Source organism: Sciurus vulgaris, assembly GCF_902686455.1.
Source record: "Sciurus vulgaris genome assembly, chromosome: 12".
NCBI lineage: Eukaryota > Metazoa > Chordata > Mammalia > Rodentia > Sciuridae > Sciurus > Sciurus vulgaris.
The window spans coordinates 62,164,294-62,185,959 of NC_136473.1; the positions used below are offsets into that span (position 1 = coordinate 62,164,294).

Sequence of the window (21,666 nt, forward strand, 5' to 3'; positions counted from 1 at the left end):
ACAGGCCTATTCTTCACATGCCTATTGCTACACTACACCCCAGCAACCCACCTCTGCCAATGCAACAGACGTTTCTACACAATCAGGGAGATGCACCTACAATTCTGCACAGAGCTTAAGAAGAAATTCAGTCAGCTGAGAAGTGGCATCTGTGTACTTAAAGACAGGAAAGCAAACAAGAATTCAACCTCCCTGAGACCAATCTTACCTCCTACTTCTCCATTGGCTAGTTCATCTGACTCACCTCCTCCTTCATTTTGACCCTCACATTCCGATTCAAGCTCTATCCGATTCAGCGGTGTAATAAAATTAGTCAAAGCCTAGAAAAGAAGTAAAAGGTTGGAAGAGTCTCTCAATTTTAATTTGGAAGCTTTCAGGAGAATTCCCGAGACCAAGCATGTATTTGGAGAATAAACTTACATTAATATTATCATCTTTGTGAGTAAGAGCTACTTCTATATCTCTCTGGGACTTCTCAAATGATATTATTTGCTCACTGAGCTCACCATGTGATTTACTCCAGTCTTGGATTTCCTGCTGCAACTGAAAAGTCAAAACACAAGAATTCCTATGGGTTAGGGTGGGGTTTTGCCCTGGAGACATCAGGACCACAAGATTTAGACAGGGAAATAGAAAGCCATACCTCCTTGGTAGCCTGTCACTAAGGGTTGAGACCTCAGTTAAGGAAGAGGGAAGAGTGGCCCCAACCCTCAGAGCTGCAGTAAGAACGTCAGAGCTGTCAAGGAAGTTGACCCTGTTGATTGCATTCCCCAGAAAATTGCTGCCAATTCAAATCACTTCCTTCCAGTAAGAATGGATGGGCATATGTGACTGGCTCCTGAATTCAGACTCCTTATCATATAACCTTCCCTTGGCCCATGAAGAAGTAATTACTCAAAAAAGGGTTATAAAATACTTAATTTTCTGCTTGAAGAAGTTTCTTTGAGGCTATCAAGTTAATAAATGATTGACGTTTGATAAGAAAAGACCAACACACTAAGGACTGAAATAAGCTGTACAGAATAGAAAATTCCAAACACATGGAGAACACATATATGCACTCCATTTGGGGAGAAAGGTTTAAATTTGCACATCTAAGAAAAGGTCTTGCATGAATAATTCCTTAGTTTACAAAAAAATCCAAGATACAAGGTAATAATATTCACTTCCCTAGCTTACATTATGGATGACATCAATTTTTCTTTACCTGATCTTTCTTCTTCTTAAGCCTAGCATTTTCTTCCTGAACCCGATGGCATTCACACTTCACCTTGTATTCACTAAGCTTAGCTTCATGAAGAGCAATTTGAACCTAATGCAAAACACCACAGTTAGTGAATTAATTCCACAGAAAAAAACAAAGTTACACTTTCCCACACTAGACATCATGTAGTTCTCTTTTGTTGCACATTTTAGCACACCTTAAATTTTTGGTCTTCAACCAAACTAATATGTTGTATTAATATCCTGTAGCAGGTGTTGGCAAGTTTACCTCTGAAAATTCTGAAGCATTCATTGAAATAACAGCCTTTAACTTCTCTACAGAGTTCTTCTTTTCTATTATCTGCCAGGTGAAAATAGAACACAAAATATGCATGAAGATTTCAGTAGAAATACTGATAGAAATATACATATATGCTAAAAAAGATAAACAAGACAAAATGGATTTCAGCCCACCCCCTTACATTTCAGGTAACCAGACTAAAAGGTCAAAGTACAGAAAATGAAAATGAAATAAGCAAATAAAATTTTTAAACGTACAGAAAATTAGTTACTCTTTTAAATACACCAGTTCAAATTAGTAATTTTTTTCTAGTGGTGGAGAAAAAAGATTTCCCAAGATCATGTTAAAGCTCTCTTGCCTGAAGTAAAAATGATAGAATCTCAGGGAGAACAGACAAATCTCACATACAGAAGAATTCCAAAAAATTATGAAGATATTTGCTCCTCCAGGAAGTGGAACAGAACTCTTCACTCTTTGCAGTGCCTGGAACTGAATCCTGGGCCTTCTGCATGCTAGGCAAGTGTTCTACCATGAGCTGTATCCTTAGCCCTTAACTCTTCATACGTTCACTATGGACTGTACATAGTAACTTCCAAAGAATAGGCAGGGGAAGAATCCCAGTGGAGAAATCTGGTGAACACTACCTCACCTAGGTGATTAAGCTTACTGTGGGGGGGGATATTTCAGAACACTCTCGACTATCTTTGCAATTTTTATGTAATTATAGAACTATTCTAAAGTAAAAAGTTTTAAAAAATAGGATGCTGTAAAACAAAACAATATACAAACACTCTTCGATGGGCAGTAGTTTCTGCATGTTTCAAAGGTCAAAGCAAAGCAATATGAAAATTATCCAGGAATGAAGACACAAATATAAAAATAATTTGTTAGATCACTACTGAAAAGTTCCACAAAATGGGCAGAAGTGGATTCAACTTCCCTGACTTCTAATCTGACTTTACTTGACACCACGGGGAAAGTCCAACTTAACCCATTTTACAAAATACTTCAAAAGCCAAAGCACACTAACACTTGGCCACCAAAACTCTTACCAAGTCCTCATTGTTGACATTCTGTTCTCTCTCAGATTCTAACATAACGAAGACTTTTAGCTCTGTCCTCAAGGATCTCATTAGTTTCTTCAAGTAGCTTGATTTTATCCTAGGAAAACAGATGTCAAGATTAATAGTTACTCATTACATTCACTTTTGAGTTTAGAATGTAACTCCCATAAAACAAGGGATTTGTACCTTATATTTCATTGCTGCATTGGAGAGGACCATATTTTGTTTTTTGGTTTCTTGGACATGTTTCTTTGATTCCTTGATCTATGTAAAATAAAGTATTCAGAATTAAAAGATACATGTTATTGTCTTTCTAAAACTTACTTCCAGGTAAGTGACCCCTTCCAGAATGAAACAAACATTTAAAAATGATTTTAAAATATCTCAACTATAAAACAGGTGAAAATGATTCAAGCTGGAATCAAGCGGGAAAGAACCTAGAAAAATAATTCTACCTTCGTTCATAATTTGACACTTTTTGCACTAGTTCTTCATTTTCTTTCTTCATATTCTTTAACTTTTCAGAAATTTGCTGTTCAGTAACTAAAAAGGGGGGAAATCTAGATTATTACAATCACTAAATGAAATTCAATTAAATCGACTAAAAGCAAAGGCATGTTATCTGGCATTATGAGGAAATACTTCTTTGTATAACTATTAAGCCCTTAAAAAGCAATCTACAGTTAACAGCAATAAGGGTGTGAAACACCATAAAAATTTAAGAAAAATATAAGAACGATGATATTTTAATTGAAGCTCATTCCAAATATGGGAAATACAGTAAAATGTAGTTTTACTCACTTCTTATTTTTCCCTTCTTCTTCACCTGACTTCTTAAAACACTTTCTTTTCAGAAAGTGGAATCATTTTAAATTTATGTAAATTTTTGGCAAAGAAAAACAAAATGAAAGCATACTGACTCACAGTACCATTCTTTATCTACTCAAATCAATGATTGAATGTATGATTGAATCATTAGCACATAATACTGTTCAAGTGTACTACATCTGCATTACATCAATATTCAAAGTGAATATGCCCCAATTTAAAACTAATCATCTTCTTCCCACAATTTTTTCCTCCTCATCTCCTATCTCAGTTGGTACCATCAACATCTACTCTATTATCCAAGTTAGCAACCTAGGAATAGTAGAATTTTTAGGAGTTAAAAAAATTAGGAACATCAACAATCACTATCGACTTCTAACACATATAAAACACACATCAAACACAAATACAAATGGTTACTACAAGTTACAGAAGAAGGCTAAAAATTTACCTTGATTTACTGTTTCTTTGACCTAAAAGAGAGAGAAATAAAGATTAAATTAGATGTCACGCATCTGCATAAAAGAAACAGAATCAAAACCAAATGAGAATGTACTAACTGTTTGGTTCTGGATTAAAAAATAAGTAAAGGAGAAAAAGCATTTCATTAGCCTCTGTCATATAGAAATACTAAGGTATGTATCTTATTCTACAGTGAATGTATATCTATTCCAATCTTAACGACTCGAGAACCTACCTGTAATAATAGAAATGGCTACTATTTTCAGAAAAGTACACTAATGCTTCACTTACTCAAAATTGTTTATTTGATAATTCTAAACAGCCAGGATACAGTCTAGGAACAATGACTGTTCAAAGAACTCTGAGGAAACAAAATTAAAGATATGCCACTTGTTTATTTTCTTAGATGTCGATGGACCTTTCTTTTATTCATCTCTTTATATGTGGTGCTGAGAACCAAACCCAGTGCCTCGCACAGGCTCAGCAAGGGCTTCTATCACTGAGCCACATACCCACCACCGACACGTGCTGCTTTCACTCACCAAAAAACATCTTAGAACTCCAATTTCAATTTGGCAATTGGCTGAATTTAGAAATAATCTAACAGGCTACATCACCTATTTCTGCAAACCACTAAAAATAGCAGTAAGAATTCTGAAGAAAAAAAAAAGGTTGCTAGAAGAAAATAAGCAAGCAACAAGAGAAATGACAGTTAACATCTTCTGGAAAGAGCAAAACCTGAATCATTTCCCAAAGACGGCAATGAACTGTCACATAATAAAACCTAAACAATAATTCTTTTAAAATTCACTAAATTTCTTTGTAAATTAGCATATATTTCTCCTTTTCAATGGTATAAATGGTGACGGGAAACTCAGATGTATCCACAGATCATCCATGGTATCTTGCTAATACTGCAGACCCTAAAATTACACTTAGAATGATCTTGTTGTAGGAAAATACATTCAGAAAACTCCAACATAGAAAGAAATGGCCATTTCTCTAATGTCATAGGCTTACTAATCAGAGAGTAAGCTTTCACCCAAAATGAAAGCAGGGGAAAATGGGAAGTAGCAAAAAGCTGGCATCTAAGGTAGGGACCAAAACTCCAAAGTCAAATGCTGAGACTGAGGAGCAGCAGCTAAGACCCAGATCCTACCTAACCTAGTGAAAATAGAAACAGGTGCCAGGGTTCTTGAAAGAACCAAGAGAGAAATATAAAACGTTTTCATTTTTCCCTTTTCTCTTTACTTTTCTATCCTCCTTTTTCCTTGTAGCTAAGAACAAGTTCAATGAGATTACAAAAGTCCTCACAGGAATCTACGCAAAGGATTCTTCTATTTAAGAAGGCATTTCTTTTTAAGTGGTTTTATACAAAATTTTAGAAGGAGAGCAAATTGTATTAACAGTGGTATGTCTGATATGATTAAGTAATCAGAAAAGGAATACTAAGATTTGGAGAGATTTGCGGACAATGTTTCTGGCCACTTTAACTGTTGAGTTTCCACTGATGGCTTTTCATGCAAAGTTCACTTACCTAAAATAATTTTCCTCCGATTATGTTAAGTAACTATCAGGCAGAATGACCTTCAGATAGGTAGTAAAAACCTACCTATCTTTAAGCATATATACATCTATACATACACATACATACATGTACACATACACACATATATAGACAAATTCTGATCAGAAAAAGAAAAGACTAAGGAACAAAAAATGTAATAATATGTCTCTGGACAACATATAATCTATACATCCAAATATAAAGCTATTTTCTTAACATATGATTGGATGACAAAATCTGGAAAATGCATATATAAAACACCTCAAAATTTACCTCATCTCCTTTTTATCATTTTGCTAAATTCCTCTGCAGCATATTTTCCTGTGTATGTGTTTATATAACATGCAGTTCATCAACATTTAAATCTTCGTTTCTGCTTTTTTCTACTTCACAGTAAATTGTGAGCATTTTCTGTGCCTCAGAGTCTTTGAAATATATAAAGCTGCCTACTGTTGCATTATACGAACATACGAGAACTTAAAAATACCCCTTTAATGGAATAAGTTGTGCTAAGTTTTCAACCTAATACACAGTTCCGCTAAAAACCCTTACCGAAAATCATTAAAGCATAGTTAGTTATTTCTTTAGAATAGACTACTAGACATATTATGCTACATAAAAGGATATTTATATAACTTATCCCATCTTTTATCTCACTTGAAGACTTCTGATACATATGAAACTACTGGTCAGAATGGCTGTAAGAATTACCAGTTCTTCCCACTGTACCTACCTAATTCTTAATCTTTAGGTTTTGATACAAGAAGCTTATAAATTGATGATTTCTCCTTGAGATTTTTCATGTTATCTTGTTTTCTTAAGTCTTTACCAACACAAAGATTACACTAAATTATTTTATAAAGTGAGTGTGACTTCAACCACTAATTTGTGTTTAAGTTGGTAACCTGAAAAGGGGAGGGGCAGTGACTACAGAATACCCCATGCATTTATGTACTAAGGTAGAAGGAAGTGAATTTACTCACAACAAGAATAGTTCTCCAGAAGAAAATGGCAAACGAAACAATTCCCAAGAAGACAGTGAGAAGTACAGGCTTCCACGGCAGTCCATAAAGATCAGGCCCAGGCTGAACACCATTGGGCAATGTGGCAACTAGCTGAAAAGAGACAGGTTAGAAGCAATGAGAAACCTTATTTATAACAAAACAGTCACAAAGATTCATCATGGCAGTTCCAAAACCACCACCATCATCTGAAATGTACCTCCACAAAATTCTCCAGTAGCTTCTTCGAGAGACAGGATCCTGGCAGTGTCATATTTCCTGTTCGCCTACAGTGTTTAAATACTTTAAATCCAGCATCTATTTCCATTTGGAATAGGCCTGCCAACATCATATTGTCTACCACCTGGTTAGAATCCCTCCATATGATACTTCTCTCATAGATAACCTGGTCTTTATGAATAAAAAAAATTACGGAAGACAAAAACTTAAGTATATGATAAAACTAATTAATTTTATGGCTACAAATAAAACCACGAGGATAATGAATAATAATGAATGAGCTATTTCTCTAAGGTTTTAAATCATATTTCCATTCTACCCATATAAACAAATGACAAGTAATGCCAGACAACTCTAGAAAACTGGCTTAGATAAACTACTCTGAACCTAACTTGCTTCTATGAAAGTCCATGTCTAACTAAATGTGCGCTCAAAGCGAGCGTATCAGACACCAGCCTTCGCTCCTCTACTCCACACCGCCCTCCTCAAGTGTCCAGAGGACTCTCATTCCGGCCCCACCTCCCAACAGTCTCCAGACGGACAAGACCCACTGTGACGTCTGCTGCATTTGGGAACCTAGCGAGGGGCTTGCCACCTCTCAGTATTGCGTTACAAAGTGCAATGGGGAAGCGTCCAGTGCACTCACCGGCTCGCTCAGCAATACAGCTCGGTGCTGCCTGCCCGGGCCTGACACCTCCATTTCCCCGTCGCCCTCAGTCAGTGCAGCCACTCCGCTCACCACTCAGCCACCCGCCGGCCACAGCGGGGTCCCTCCCTACGAGGGCTGCGTAGAGCACCGTCAGGGGTCCCAGAAGCTCGGGGTCCCCGGGAGAAGCGGCGACAGACGGCAGGGCGGCAGGTACTGAGTCCATTGTGCACGGACAGCTGAGCGGTGACCATGCTTCCCTGCTGAACGGCACAGGACTCAGACCTCTTCCGCCGTTTCCTACTTGTGAAGGATGCAGCCCAGGGGCGGGTACTGGAAATGACCCTCGCCTTCCCCCGCCGCTGGCGCTTCCCGCCCTACGCCTGCAAAACACGTCCTCAGCCGGTGCGGCGGGGCGGACAGCAGCTCCCTGAGTTTGCGAGACGGAGAGGGGAGGGGAGGGGAGGGAGGGGAGGGGAGAGGACGGGAGCGGAGGGGAGGGGAGGGGCGGGAGCGGGAAGAACCAACTGCGGATTCGGGCGGGGGAGAGCGCCAGGAGAACCCAACGGAAGAGTCCAAGTCAAGGGACACGGGGAGGAAAGAGGCTCATCTGCTCCCGAAACTGGTAGAGGACACCCAGTTTAGAGGGCCTCCGTAGCAGCTAAGAATCTAACAGAAGGGGGAAAAGGAGAAAGGCCTCCCGGGCCCTCCCAGAGCAGAACTCTTTTGTCACAACGTGCTGAGACACCAGACGGGAGAGTCGCCTCTCCTGCTCTCTTGGGAAGGACCTCTGCTCCCAGTGGGCGTTCCTTCCCTGCTCACTCCATTCCTGTGCTGATTCTCCCCTAACCGACCTCTACTTCTGAATGACACTACTTTTTAAAAGTTTCACCCTATCGTGTCATTGTCACCCCTACGCCAATGGCTTCATTCCTGGATTCTACTTTTTTTAAGGTTGCATGACTTGTGGAAAAGACTAGGATCATGAATAGCCTGGACAGCACGTGCTAAAAGTTTAAGCAACTGGGGACATTTAACTTGGCGAGGGAATGAATATATGTGGATCTTTAACATTATGTCAAATTGAATATAGTCGTTTCAAAACAACAAACGAGAACAGGCAGGAAAGCAATGAAAAATAAGAGCAATGAAGCGTGAAGGAGGAGGGGAAGGCAAACTATAATGAAAACATGCACCATCATCCACGCCCAAGATACATACAGATCGTGGGACAGAACAGACCATCAAGAAACAGACCCAACTGCACTGGACTTTTGGGATACAATAAAATTCACTTGGGGGAAAACAGACCTTTTAATAAGTAGTATTTGCATATAATCACATGGAAAATGCTAAAATTGGATTCTTCTCTAATTATTCACAAGGATAAACAACAAATGGATAAGAAACCTGAATGCAAAATTAGAAAATAAGGAAGTACTGGAAAACATTGGTTGAATTTTCTATGCAGTATGAGTGGTCAAAACCTTCCTGATTATGTCTTAAAATTCAGAAGCAAGAAGGTGAAAGATGATTACTTAAAAGCATACAAAAAAAAACCTTGCCTGGCTGTGCTTAATCTCCCCGCTCCCCCCATGCACCTTGACAATGGCAATCTGAGAAAAAATATCTACAAAATATTCCTCTCCAAGGAATCATGATCCTGAAATATAGAGAGCATTATAAATAAAATAGGCAGGAAACCATTACGAAAATGGGCTGAAGAAATAAACAGATCTCAGGAAAAGTGATGGAAATAGCTATAAAATATGGAAACATGCTCTGCTTAGTTCCTAATGAACACAAGACAAATTAAACCACACTAAGATACCATTTCTCACTTACGTTGGCAAGATCCAAACATTTGACAACGTACTCAGGAGGTGAGAGAATGTGGAGGAATACTGCATCCTCAGACACTGCTGATAAGTGTACAAAATGAGACAACCTCCCTAGGAATGAAAGTTGGCGACATCTCCCCAAACTGCTTATGTTTTTACCTAATGACTCAACAATCCCACTTCTTTTCTTTTTTTCAGTGCTCCAGAGGGAACTCAGGGCTTCACGCGCCATAGGCAAATGCTCTATCATCCCAGTCCTTCTAAAGATACTGAGAATTCAACAACTGTTTAAAATTCATATCTACAAAATTATGTCATTCAGGCATGAGTTATAATAACAAAAGATGGTCACAAATTACTGAAATAACCAACCGTTCATCAATAATAGTGTTGAGTAAACCAAAAATATTATGAAGAAGAAAGAAAATAATTTTAAATACTGCTAAGATACGGTTTCCAGAATACATTTAAGAATTTTAAAAAATGAAGTGGAGAAAAATATTTATAGAATACTATTTTTATCTTAGAAAGGGAGAAAAGTGAATCTATTTCTTAAATTTGAGGTAAAATTGACATGCAATAAATTATGTGCATTTAAAGTGTGTACTTTGAAAAATTTTTACATGAAATTGTGAAACCATCTTGATAACCAAGATAATAAATCAATCCCTTCCCTCCAACAGTCTTCTCATTCTCTAGGTAATTCCAACCTCTGCCCTTGGTCACCTTACCTTCTTGCCACCCACATTCCCACCCTACCCACTAACAAAATGTCTATCTTAATAGACTCCCTTGTATTCCTAAAGTTTTCTGCGCATGGAATAATATATTCTGTGTTCTCTGGCTTCTCTTATTCAACATAATTTAAAATTAATCTATGTCAATTTATCAATAATACTTCATCTCTTTTTATTCCTTAGTAGCATTTCATTATATGTACATACCACAATTTGTCTATCACCTAGTGATGGACATTGGGATTTTTTCCAGTTTGGGTCTTTTATCAATAAAATGGTCAAAAACATTGATATACAATTTCTTCTAGTGCTATGTAACATCCTCTCTTTGGAGAAGAATGGCTGGAAGTCACTGGCTTCTTAAGGACATGGTCTTCATCTGGGTTTGTGTACATAGTATACTTAATACAGGATCATACAGAAGCAGGTCACATGATTATGTATATTGACTTGAAGAAAGTCAAATCAATGATTTCTTAAACCATGGAATTAGCAATTGTATTATCTAATGATGTGTTTCAATATTATTTGATAGTAAAGTTTCATTGTCTTTTATGACAAAACGGGAACATTCTTCTCATACTACAGAGTTAAGGGAAGCAAGTTCCTTAATAATTACCCCAGGTTCCCTTAAGAACATAATAATTACTTTCACTTGCAGAATCATTTTTTCCTTTCATTAAGATGCTTTGGGTTGAAAGATAGTATAAGTGGCTGTTAGTTTGTAAGAATATGGGAGAGGACAAGCTGGGTATGGTGGCACATTTCTATAATATCAGTGACTCTGAAGACTGAGACAAGAGGATCCTGAGTTTGAGGACAGCTTCAGCAAATTAGCAAACCCCTGCCTCAAAGTAGTAAATAAGAAGGGCTGATGATGTGGCTCAATGGTAAAGTGCTCCTGAGTTCAATCACCATTACCAGAAACAAAAGAAAAAGAATATGGGAAAAGACAAAAGCAAATTTTTAAAGCAGGTTACACTTCCAAATTGCATAGCTCTTAGGATTCAATGCTTCCCATGGCCTTTTGCCAAATGGAATATCAGTGTTTTCCAAAAAGACTTTAGAATCCTATTATCACCTGAGATTATTTCTGAAAATTCCTTTCTCTGCAGGAAGCTTCTCTGCATCTTCAGCTTCTAATGACATTTGATATTTTACTTCTCAGATCTGGTGCTGTGGCCTCCTTTTTTCCTTCATTTGAAGACCTACCTTTCACGGTTTCCTTCAGGACAGTGGTTCTCAGGTGGCACCCAGGGCGGCAGCAGCAAAAGCAACCCCTGCAGGGTGGACAGTTTATCTGTTGGGTTTCGGGGACAGAACTGTGTAAATTTCGCAGTATCACTTGATTATTGAGGAGGGGTGGAACCGGCTTGCCATTAGACCTTCCCTTCCAAAGTGCCATCTTGATACAGAATTATGCAATTGTAGGGATAAAATGGAAAGAGTGATTTGGGCTCTGAAGGGGGTGTTAGGAAACAGGTATCATTTTACACTTGAACCAGCATGGGATTAGTATTTGAATTCTAAAACACCCCCAAAATTTGGCTTTTGTATTTTTGTTTCAGGAGAAAAAGAATGACACAAGCTATGATTATTTTTAAAAATTTTTTAGGAACACTTTTAAATTTCTAGTCTAATCTAGGTGCTGAAACCATTTCTATAGGTATTGCTAATTCTTCAGTATCTTGTATTTCTCTTGTGGTGCTAAATATTTTATATTCTTCAGTCATGTAAGATTCCACCTGTGTACATAACTTACGTTCTTGAGTCAGTTGAGCTCAGGAAGTTTTGCAATACATCGTAGGTATAGATGATATAGGGAATGTCACTCAGACACAGTAGAAGAGTTTGAGGTGATAGCCACAGTAAGTTATCAACAATCATGCCATCAGACTGTGTTTGGCACAGGATACTTTGTGAAATTGTGCAAACTTTTGCTTGTTCATATGCTTGTAGTGATCAGAGAAAAGTGACACATGAAAAATATACGGTCTCTGGCTTATGTAGTTTGTTGTAATTCCTTAGGTGCAGCTATCTTCTTTGAATTCAAACACTACAAGCCTAAAAAAAGGTTTATCCGTTCCTTGTGTTTTTCTTTCATGGAGATGGATGAGATTAAACCTGGGCCAATTGTAATAGAAGTGTAAGTGATACACATATAGGATTCACACTGTGTTAATGGTTACTAGTGCATGTTACTTCTTAGTCCCTCTTATCCAGAATGTGACATTGGAATAGATCAATCATCAAAGTACTTTAAACAATAGTCTTTCTGTTGTGTTTACGGATACAAGAAATCCACTGAGTTTAAAAGAAAAATTATAGTTACTGAATAAGAAACCACTTTATCTTCATCGACATCAAACTTTGCACGAGGAATGATTCTGATATGAATAACCTGAAAGTAGTGTAAATTTTACCACTCAGTAGAAACATCATAGCTCTGTGTAGCATATTGACCCTTCAGGAGGCAGAAAGTGAGTCATATCATAGGCCAGTGAGTTCATTGCAAAGCAGTACCACAGAACTAAAGTCCAACTGTCATATAAGACTCCTTTGGATACAGGTTTCTTGTACATTTTGAAACATGATTGTGCTTTTCTATAAGTTGTGCAATTAATAGTGTTTTCCAATTTACCACTGTTCCTACCCTGCTTCCTGGAACAGTACTGCTGAGGTATGCTCATCTTCCAACTTAATACAGCAATAAGAATGCACTAGAGTTTACACTTTTGCTCACTTTTGCTCCAATATGCTCTTTCATTTGAATTAACTTCAAACTTTGAATTGGGTAGCATAGTACCAGATAATGCTTTGAAGAGAATTGGACCAGTTACTGCCTGTCTTACAGGCTGTTCCCTAGAGGTGGCCTAAATTCACCCTGATCTGATAGTTCTGCTTAGAAACAGTGTGCCTTGGCCAGATCAGTATCCCAAATGGGAGTGTACCCCAGGTTGTAGCTGTGATTTTTTCCCAGATAACCATATTGTTTTCCTGAAAGTGAACACAATTTTAGTCATGTTGATTAGTTCTTCTTCTATGTCACATTGCTATTCTTTCCAATAATGATTTTTGGGTTAACATTGAAACCATGTCAGAATAATTACAAATTTTTTTTCATGGGTTTATGTCTTCTAAATCATGTCATCTAAAAATAAGTGGGTCAGATGCTAATGAGACACTGCAGGAATGACTGCTGATTTTCTGACAGATTGTGAAACCTTAAAACCTGCATACCTCATCTTTAAAGTGATGAGTATGCAAAATCTAGAAAGATAGTCTATTTTTCTTAACATAGGTTGATAGGATTCCATTTACTTCCTATTTAGATCTATTGACATTCACCCTATGAAATTATGCAGGTCATTAGCCTATTATAATTGGATTCTTTGCATTACTTTTGACTTCCTGATGAGACATAAATAAAACTTTCATAGTACGTGAGGTGGATATTTGATACACAGTACATTAAGATTTGTGAGGGGCTTTTGTGGGTTAGATGTGGCACCCACACACTAGTCATACCAGCCAATGTTTGCTTTTTAAAAAAAGTAATAGTTGTTTTAGCCCATGCACTTCAAGAGATCTAGTCTTTCTTTTCAGTTGTCTACTAGATCAATTCTCTTTACTAAGTGAATGTTAATAAAAACTCTATGAGCCTGAAAGAATTCTCAACCAAATTTAGTCTTGTCTGTCATCTTGGTTGGGTTAATTTCAAAGGCTAAAATAATTCCATCTACAATACTTCTAGGAAATGAAGTTTGCCTTAATAAAATGTTCATTCAACTAAAACTCTGGAGTTGTCAAATCTCCAGACTGTAAACTTCTCAAGGGACAAGAACGCCATCTTCTCCACGTCATCTAGACTTTCCAAGGTGCTTGGCAGCACTCTGTACCCTGTGGAGTATTCAGTACCTTTTTGTTTGATGTTGCTGAGATCTATAAAATACTCCCTTCAAACCTACTATTAAAATGTAGCAAAACTGAAAAATTGTTCTTTCTCTTTTCTCATAGAGCATAACACATGTATATGAGAGTGATAATTTATATGAAGAAGCATCTAGCATCCTTCACATAAGCATGGGTTAAATGAACATATGTATTTCTTCAGAATTAAACAAGTTTGAGGTTTTCAAGATGGCGGCCTAGAGGGTGGCTGCATTTCATGTTGCTCCAGGACTCAGGATTCAAAAGAGGAGATATTGAGACGCTTGGGACCAACTCAAAGCAGCCAGGTGACTCTCACCCCCTGGGGGGGCATCCCGGATGGGACGGGGGTCCCAGAACGCAGGAAACTTTGTGAAGTAGAACTGCCGGCGAGACGCCCCTCCCCCCGCTGGAGCAGTGAACTCGGACAGCTGGGAGCGCCGTAAAGGAGGCCGCTCGGCACAGCGCTGGGACTCGGAGCAGCCACTGGGGCTCCGGCGGCTGCCCAGGGGAAGAGTGGCGAGGAGAACTGTGTGGACTCAGGACACCGGGGCCTGCCCTGAGGAGGAGGAGGAGGAGCGTGGCCACTTGGATTCGGAGAGACTGCACCAGAGCTACAGGCGGTTGTCAGAGGAGAAGCCGCGCGGCGAGCTGTTTGGAATCAGAACGACGCTTCTGAACCCCGGGGCCTGCCCTGAGAACGAGGAGGAGGAAAAGGAGCGCGGCCGCTTGGATTCGGGCGACTACACCAGACCTACAGGCGGTTGCCAGAGAAGGGGCTGCGTGGCGAGCTGTTTGGACTCTGACCACTTCTGAACCCCGGGGCCTGCCCGGAGGAGTAGGAGAAGGAGGAGGAGGAGCGCAGCGGGTCCTTTGGACTCGCAGTGACTGCATTAGCGCTCCAGGCGGCTGCTCAGAGAAGAAGGCGAGTGGTGAGTTGTTTGGTCTTAAAGTGACAGCTCCTGAACACAGGGGGGCTGCCTGGAGGAGAAGCGTGGTGGGACGCTTGGTCTTGAGTGGCTGCACCTGAGCTCCGGGCGGTGCCCAGAGGACCCGTGCAGCGGGTCACGTGGATTCAGAGCCACTCAGAGGGACTGCTCCTGAACACCCGGGGGGTTATCTGGAGAAGGAGGAGGAACGGGCAGGGTCACTTCGACTCGGAGTGATTGATTGCCCCGGGCTACGGGTGGTTGGTGGGAGGAGGAGGCACGAAGTGAGTTTCTTGGACTCCTAGTGACCGCACCGGCATACTGGGCGGCTGTCTGGAGGAAGAGGCCTGTGGCGGGTCTCTGGGACTCAGAGCGATTGTTCGGGGCCACAGGTGGCTGCTCAGAGGAGGGGCCACGCAGCCAGGTGATTAGGTGCAGAGCAGGGTCCCAGGATCTAGGAGGCTTCTGGGTGGAAGAGCCGCACAGAGACAGGCTTAGGGCGGAGCGAAGGTTCCAGGCCTGTGGGCAAATTCTCTGAGGAGGGGCAGCCTAAGGAGATTCATCTGCGAAGGGTGAGGCTCCCAGGCCCAGGAGGTAGGGCCGGGCCCCTGGGAACTTTGCAGAGGAAGGCAGCCCAGCCCAGGCAGTAGCTGTAAATTGAGGGGAACCTCTAGGAGGAAACTGACCAGCGAGACCTCCCCACTGGGTGAGTCTTCCCTGCCTGGTGAGGTTTCCCCACAAGGACGGTAAAACCAGAGACACAGGCCCAAACAGGCCTTGCCTCAGCCCACAGCCTAGGTCCCCTTCGGATGACCATTGGTCAACAAGTGGAGGCACCTCTGCCCACTAGCAGGGAATATACCCCACCTGAAGGCCACCACTCCTAGAGAGGCAGCTTCCTTGTGGAGCACCGCATTATCAACTTCCTCCAAGACTTCAGCCTACTGAAGGCTAAGAGGGGATATATATAGAAATCTTCAGGGACATTGTAAATCAACAGAGGAAATCTGCAATATCTCAGCGGTCCACTGATACCTGAACAATATGAGAAAACAAGGAAAGAAAATGATGCAAACAAATCTAGATGTTACATCAATAAAACCCAATGACAGCATGGCAGAAGAAATGAGAGAAAAGGAGTTCAGAATGTACATAATTAAAATGATCAGAGAAGCAAACGATGAGATGAAAGAGCAAATGCAAGCATTGAATGATCGCACCAATCGACAGTTAAAAGAGCAAATACAGGAAGCAAAAGATCATTTCAATAAAGAGTTAGAGATATTGAAAAAAAACCAAACAGAAATCCTTGACATGAAGGAAACAATAAACCAAATTAAGAACTCCATAGAAAGCATATCCAATAGGATTGAACACCTGGAAGACAGAACCTCAGACATTGAAGACAAAATATTTAACCTTGAAAACAAAGTTGAACAAACAGAGAAGATGGTAAGAAATCATGAACAGAATCTACAAGAACTATGGGATAGCATGAAAAGGCCAAATTTAAGAATTATTGGGATTGAGGAAGGTCTAGAGAAACAAGCCAAAGGAATGAACAACCTATTCAATGAAATAATATCAGAAAATTTCCCAAATCTGATGAATGAAATGGAAAATCAAGTTCAAGAGGTTTATAGGACTCCAAATACACAAAATTACAACAGACCCACACCAAGGCACATTATAATGAAAATACCTAACATACAAAATAAAGACAGAATTTTAAAGGCTGTGAGAGAAAAGAACCAAATTACATTCAGGGGGAAACCAATACGCATATCAGCAGATTTTTCAATCCAGACCCTAAAAGCTAGAAGGTCCTGGAACAACATTTTTCAAGCCCTGAAAGAAAATGGATGCCAACCAAGAATCTTATACCCAGCAAAACTTACCTTCAAATTTGACGATGAAATAAAATCCTTCCATGATAAACAAAAGCTAAAAGAATTTACAAAAAGAAAGCCAGCATTACAGAACATTCTCAACAAAATATTCCATGAGGAAGAGATGAAAAACAAAGAAGCAAATCAGCAAAGGGAGGAATTATCCTAAAGGAATTGTCAAATAAAGGAGGAAACAAGTTGTGTCAAACAAATAAATAAACAAAATTTTAAAAATGAACCAAATGACCGGGAAACCAAATCATTTCTCTATAATAACCCTGAATGTTAATGGCCTGAATTCATCAATCAAAAGACATAGACTGGCAGACTGGATTAAAAAGAAAGATCCAACAATATGTTGCCTGCAAGAGAATCACCTCATAGAAAAAGATACCCATAGATTAAAGGTGAAAGGATGGGGAAAAACATACCATGTGCATGGACTCAGCAAAAAAGCTGGAGTATCCATCCTCATTTCAGATAATGTGGACTTCAAGCCAAAGTTAGTCAGAAGGGATAAAGAAGGTCATTTCATTCTGCTTAAGGGAAGCATAAATCAGCAAGATATAACAATCATAAACATCTATGCCTCAAACAGTGGCTCATCTATGTATGTCAAACAAATCCTTCTCAATTTCAGAAACCAAATAGACCACAACACAATAATACTAGGTGATTTTAACACGCCGCTCTCACCACTGGACAGATCTTCCAGACAAAAATTGAACAAAGAAACCATAGATCTCAATAACACAATCAATAATTTAGACTTAACGGACATTTATAGAATATACCATCCAACCAAGAGTGAATACACTTTCTTCTCAGCAGCACATGGATCCTTCTCTAAAATAGACCATATATTATGCCACAAAGCTAATGTTAGCAAATACAAGAAGATAGAGACACTAGCATGTATTCTATCAGATCATAATGGATTGAAGTTAGAAATAAATGAAAGAGTAAAACACAGAAACTATTCCAACATCTGGAGATTAAACAATATGCTATTATATGATGAATGGATAACAGAAGATACTAGGAAGGAAATTAAAAAATTCTTAGAGGTAAATGAGAACAAAGAAACATCATATCAAAATCTCTGGGACACTATGAAAGCAGTACTTAGAGGGAAATTTATTTCATGGAGCGCATTTAATAAAAGAAGTAAAACTCAACAAATAAACAACCTAACACTACAGCTCAAAGCCCTAGAAAAAGAAGAACAGACCAGCACCAAAAGTAGTAGAAGACAGGAAATAGTTAAACTCAGAGCTGAAATCAATGAAATTGAAACAAAAGAAACAATACAAAAAATTGACAAAATAAATAGTTGGTTCTTCGAAAAAATAAACAAAATTGATAAACCTTTAGCCACACTAACAAAGAGAAGACGAGAGAAAACCCAAATCACTAAAATTCGGAATGAACAAGGAAATATCACAACAGACAGGACTGAAATACAAAACATAATTAGAAGCTATTTTGAAAATCTATACTCCAACAAAATAGAAAATTTCGAAGACATCAACAGGTTTCTAGAGACATATGAATTGCCTAAACTGAATGAGGAGGACATAAACAATTTAAATAGACCAATTTCAAGTACTGAAATAGAACAAGTCATCAAAAGCCTACCAACAAAGAAAAGTCCGGGACCAGATGGGTTCTCAGCCGAGTTCTACAAAATCTTTAAGGAAGAGCTCATTCCAATACTTCTCAAAGTATTCCATAAAATAGAAGAGGAGGGAACCCTCCCAAACTCATTCTATGAAGCCAATATCACACTGATACCTAAACCAGACAGAGACTCATCAAGGAAAGAAAATTTCAGACCAATATCCTTAATGAACATCGATGCAAAAATCCTCAACAAAATTTTAGCCAATCGCATACAAAAACATATTAAAAAGATAGTGCACCATGATCAAGTGGGTTTCATCCCAGGGATGCAAGGTTGGTTCAACATCAGGAAATCAATAAACGTAATTCACCATATTAATAGACTTAAAGTCAAGAATCACATGATTATTTCAATAGATGCAGAAAAAGCATTTGATAAAATACAGCACCCCTTCATGCTCAAAACACTAGAAAAAATAGGGATAGTGGGAACATTCCTTAACATTGTAAAGGCCATTTATGCTAAGCCCATGGCTAATATCATTCTAAATGGTGAAAAACTGAAAGCATTCCCCCTAAAAACTGGAACAAGGCAGGGATGCCCTCTTTCACCACTTCTATTCAACATCGTTCTTGAGACTCTGGCCAGAGCAATTAGACAAACCAAAGAAATTAAAGGGATACGAATTGGAAAAGAAGAACTCAAACTATCCCTGTTCGCTGATGACATGATTATATATTTAGAGGAACCTGGAAATTCCACCAGAAAACTCTTAGAACTCATAAGTGATTTCAGTAAAGTAGCAGGTTACAAGATCAATGCCCATAAATCCAACGCATTTTTATACATAAGTGATGAATCTTCAGAAAGAGAAATTAGGAAAACTACCCCATTCACAATAGCCTTGAAAAAAATAAAATACTTGGGAATCAATCTCACAAAAGAGGTGAAAGACCTCTACAATGAGAACTATACAACACTAAAGAAAGAAATTAAAGAACACCTTAGAAGATGGAAAGATCTTCCATGTTCTTGGATAGGAAGAATTAATATTGTCAAAATGGCCATACTACCTAAAGTGCTATACAAATTCAATGCAATTCCAATTAAAATCCCAATTGTGTACCTTACAGAAATAGAGCAAGCAATTATGAAATTCATCTGGAAGAATAAGAAACCCGGAATAGCTAAAGCAATCCTTAGCAGGAAGAGTGAAACAGGGGGTATTGCAATACCAGATCTTCAACTCTACTACAAAGCAATAGTAATAAAAACGGCATGGTATTGGTACCAAAATAGAAAGGTAGATCAATGGTACAGAATAGAGGACACGGACACAAACCCAAATAAATACAATTTTCTCATACTAGACAAAGGGGCCAAAAATATGCAATGGAGAAAAGATAGCCTCTTCAACAAATGGTGCTGGGAGAATTGGAAATCCATATGCAACAGAATGAAACTAAACCCATATCTCTCACCATGCACGAAACTAAACTCAAAATGGATTAAGGACCTCGGAATCAGACCAGAGACCCTGCAGATCATAGAAGAAAAAGTAGGTCCAAATCTTCACCTTGTTGGTCTAGGACCAGACTTCCTTAACAGGACTCCCATAGCACAAGAAATAAAAGCTAGAATCAACCACTGGGACAGATTCAAACTAAAAAGCTTTCTCTCAGCAAAGGAAACTATCAGCAATGCGAAGAAAGAGCCTACAGAGTGGGAGAATATCTTTGCCAATCATACTTCAGATAGAGCACTAATCTCCAGAATCTATAAAGAACTCAAAAAACTCTACTCCAAGAATTCAAATAGTCCAGTCAACAAATGGGCTAAGGAAATGAATAGACACTTCACAGAAGAAGATCTACAAGCAATCAACAAACATATGGAAAAATGTTCAACATCTCTAGTAATAAGAGAAATGCAAATCAAAACCACCCTAAGATTCCATCTCACCCCAATTAGAATGGCGATTATCAAGAATACGAGCAACAACAGGTGTTGGCGAGGATGTGGGGAGAAAGGTACACTCATACACTGCTGGTGGGGCTGCAAATTAGTGCAGCCACTCTGGAAAGCAGTGTGAAGATTCCTTAGAAAACTTGGAATGGACCCTCCATTTGACCCAGCTATCCCACTCCTTGGCCTATACCCAAAGGACTTAAAATCTGCATACTACAGAGATACAGCCACATCAATGTTCATAGCTGCTCAATTCACAATAGCCAGACTGTGGAACCAACCTAGATGCCCTTCAATTGATGAGTGGATAAAGAAACTGTGGTATATATATACAATGGAATATTACTCAGCCATAAAGAATGATAAAATTATGACATTTGCAGGCAAATGGATGAAATTGGAGAATATCATGCTAAGTGAGATAGGCCGATCTCAAAAAGCCAAAGGACGAATGATATCGCTGATAAGTGGAGGATGACACATAATGGGGGGGAGGGAAGGGTTAGAGTTAGGGTTAGGGAGGGGGGCAAGTATGGAGGAAGGAACTACTGTATAGAGGGTAAAGAGGGGTGGGAGGGGTGGGGGGAAGGGAAAAAATAACAGAATGAATCAAACAACATTGCTCTATGTAAATTTATGATTACACAAATGGTATGCCTTTACGTCATGTACAGAGAAACAACATGTATCCCATTTGTTTACAATAAAAAAAAAAAAAAAGAATTAAACAAGTTTAAATTGAACACTATGAATAGCTTAGTTTTAATTCAGGCCTGCATGAAATGACAAAGAAACAAAAAAAAAGTGATTGTCTTGAAGCAGTTCACACAAAACACTCCATATCTCCCAAGTTATTTAAATTCACTTTCCACTGGGGGGCGGGGGGCTAAAGCGAGCTGCTGAATAATAACTATAACTGTAGTCATAATACTTTCAGGCTAAAACACTACTGCTTCACCAATGAAATAATCTTAGCAACTACACCCAGAAACAATGAGCAGAAGAGGAGTTCTGAAACACATCACCTTTGAGACAGAAAAGTTTGATTGAATCAAGGGACAGTATTCTCTACACCATCTGTATATGGGCAGCTAGTTTGGGCTTTGCTACAGAAGCGCTACACTCAGATGTAAGGGAAGGCAACTATGGGTGGGTTCAGAGCTACTCAGATAAACTACATACAATGCTTTCCATCTTACTAACCGAATAAATACCAAAAAAAAAAATTTTTTTTTGAAGGGAAAAATACTATTGTTTTGAAAAAAAAAATAAATTTACCTTTCCTGTTTGATTATCTTCCTACCTGGTTTCACCTTTATTTAAATGTGGTTTTTAAATTAGAAGTTACATTAGCTTGGTACAGTGGCACACATTTGTAATCCCAGGGGCTCCGGAGGTCGAGACAAGAAGATCATGAGTTCAAAGCCAGCCTGAGC

General features: G+C 38.9%; 1 pseudogene across 1 annotated transcript in view; it reads right to left on the minus strand.

The window, feature by feature from the left end:
* Window positions 1-21,666, minus strand: part of LOC306641623 (transport and Golgi organization protein 1 homolog) — a 48,692-nt pseudogene that overhangs the window by 10,173 nt on the left and 16,853 nt on the right. Inside the window, exons 2-7 of the transcript XR_013766849.1 lie at window positions 2,755-2,832; window positions 2,557-2,665; window positions 1,493-1,564; window positions 1,208-1,312; window positions 421-543; window positions 245-320 (exon numbers count right to left, since the gene is read on the minus strand). The product of XR_013766849.1 is annotated as a transport and Golgi organization protein 1 homolog (transcript). The remainder of the gene's footprint in view (window positions 1-244; window positions 321-420; window positions 544-1,207; window positions 1,313-1,492; window positions 1,565-2,556; window positions 2,666-2,754; window positions 2,833-21,666) is intronic.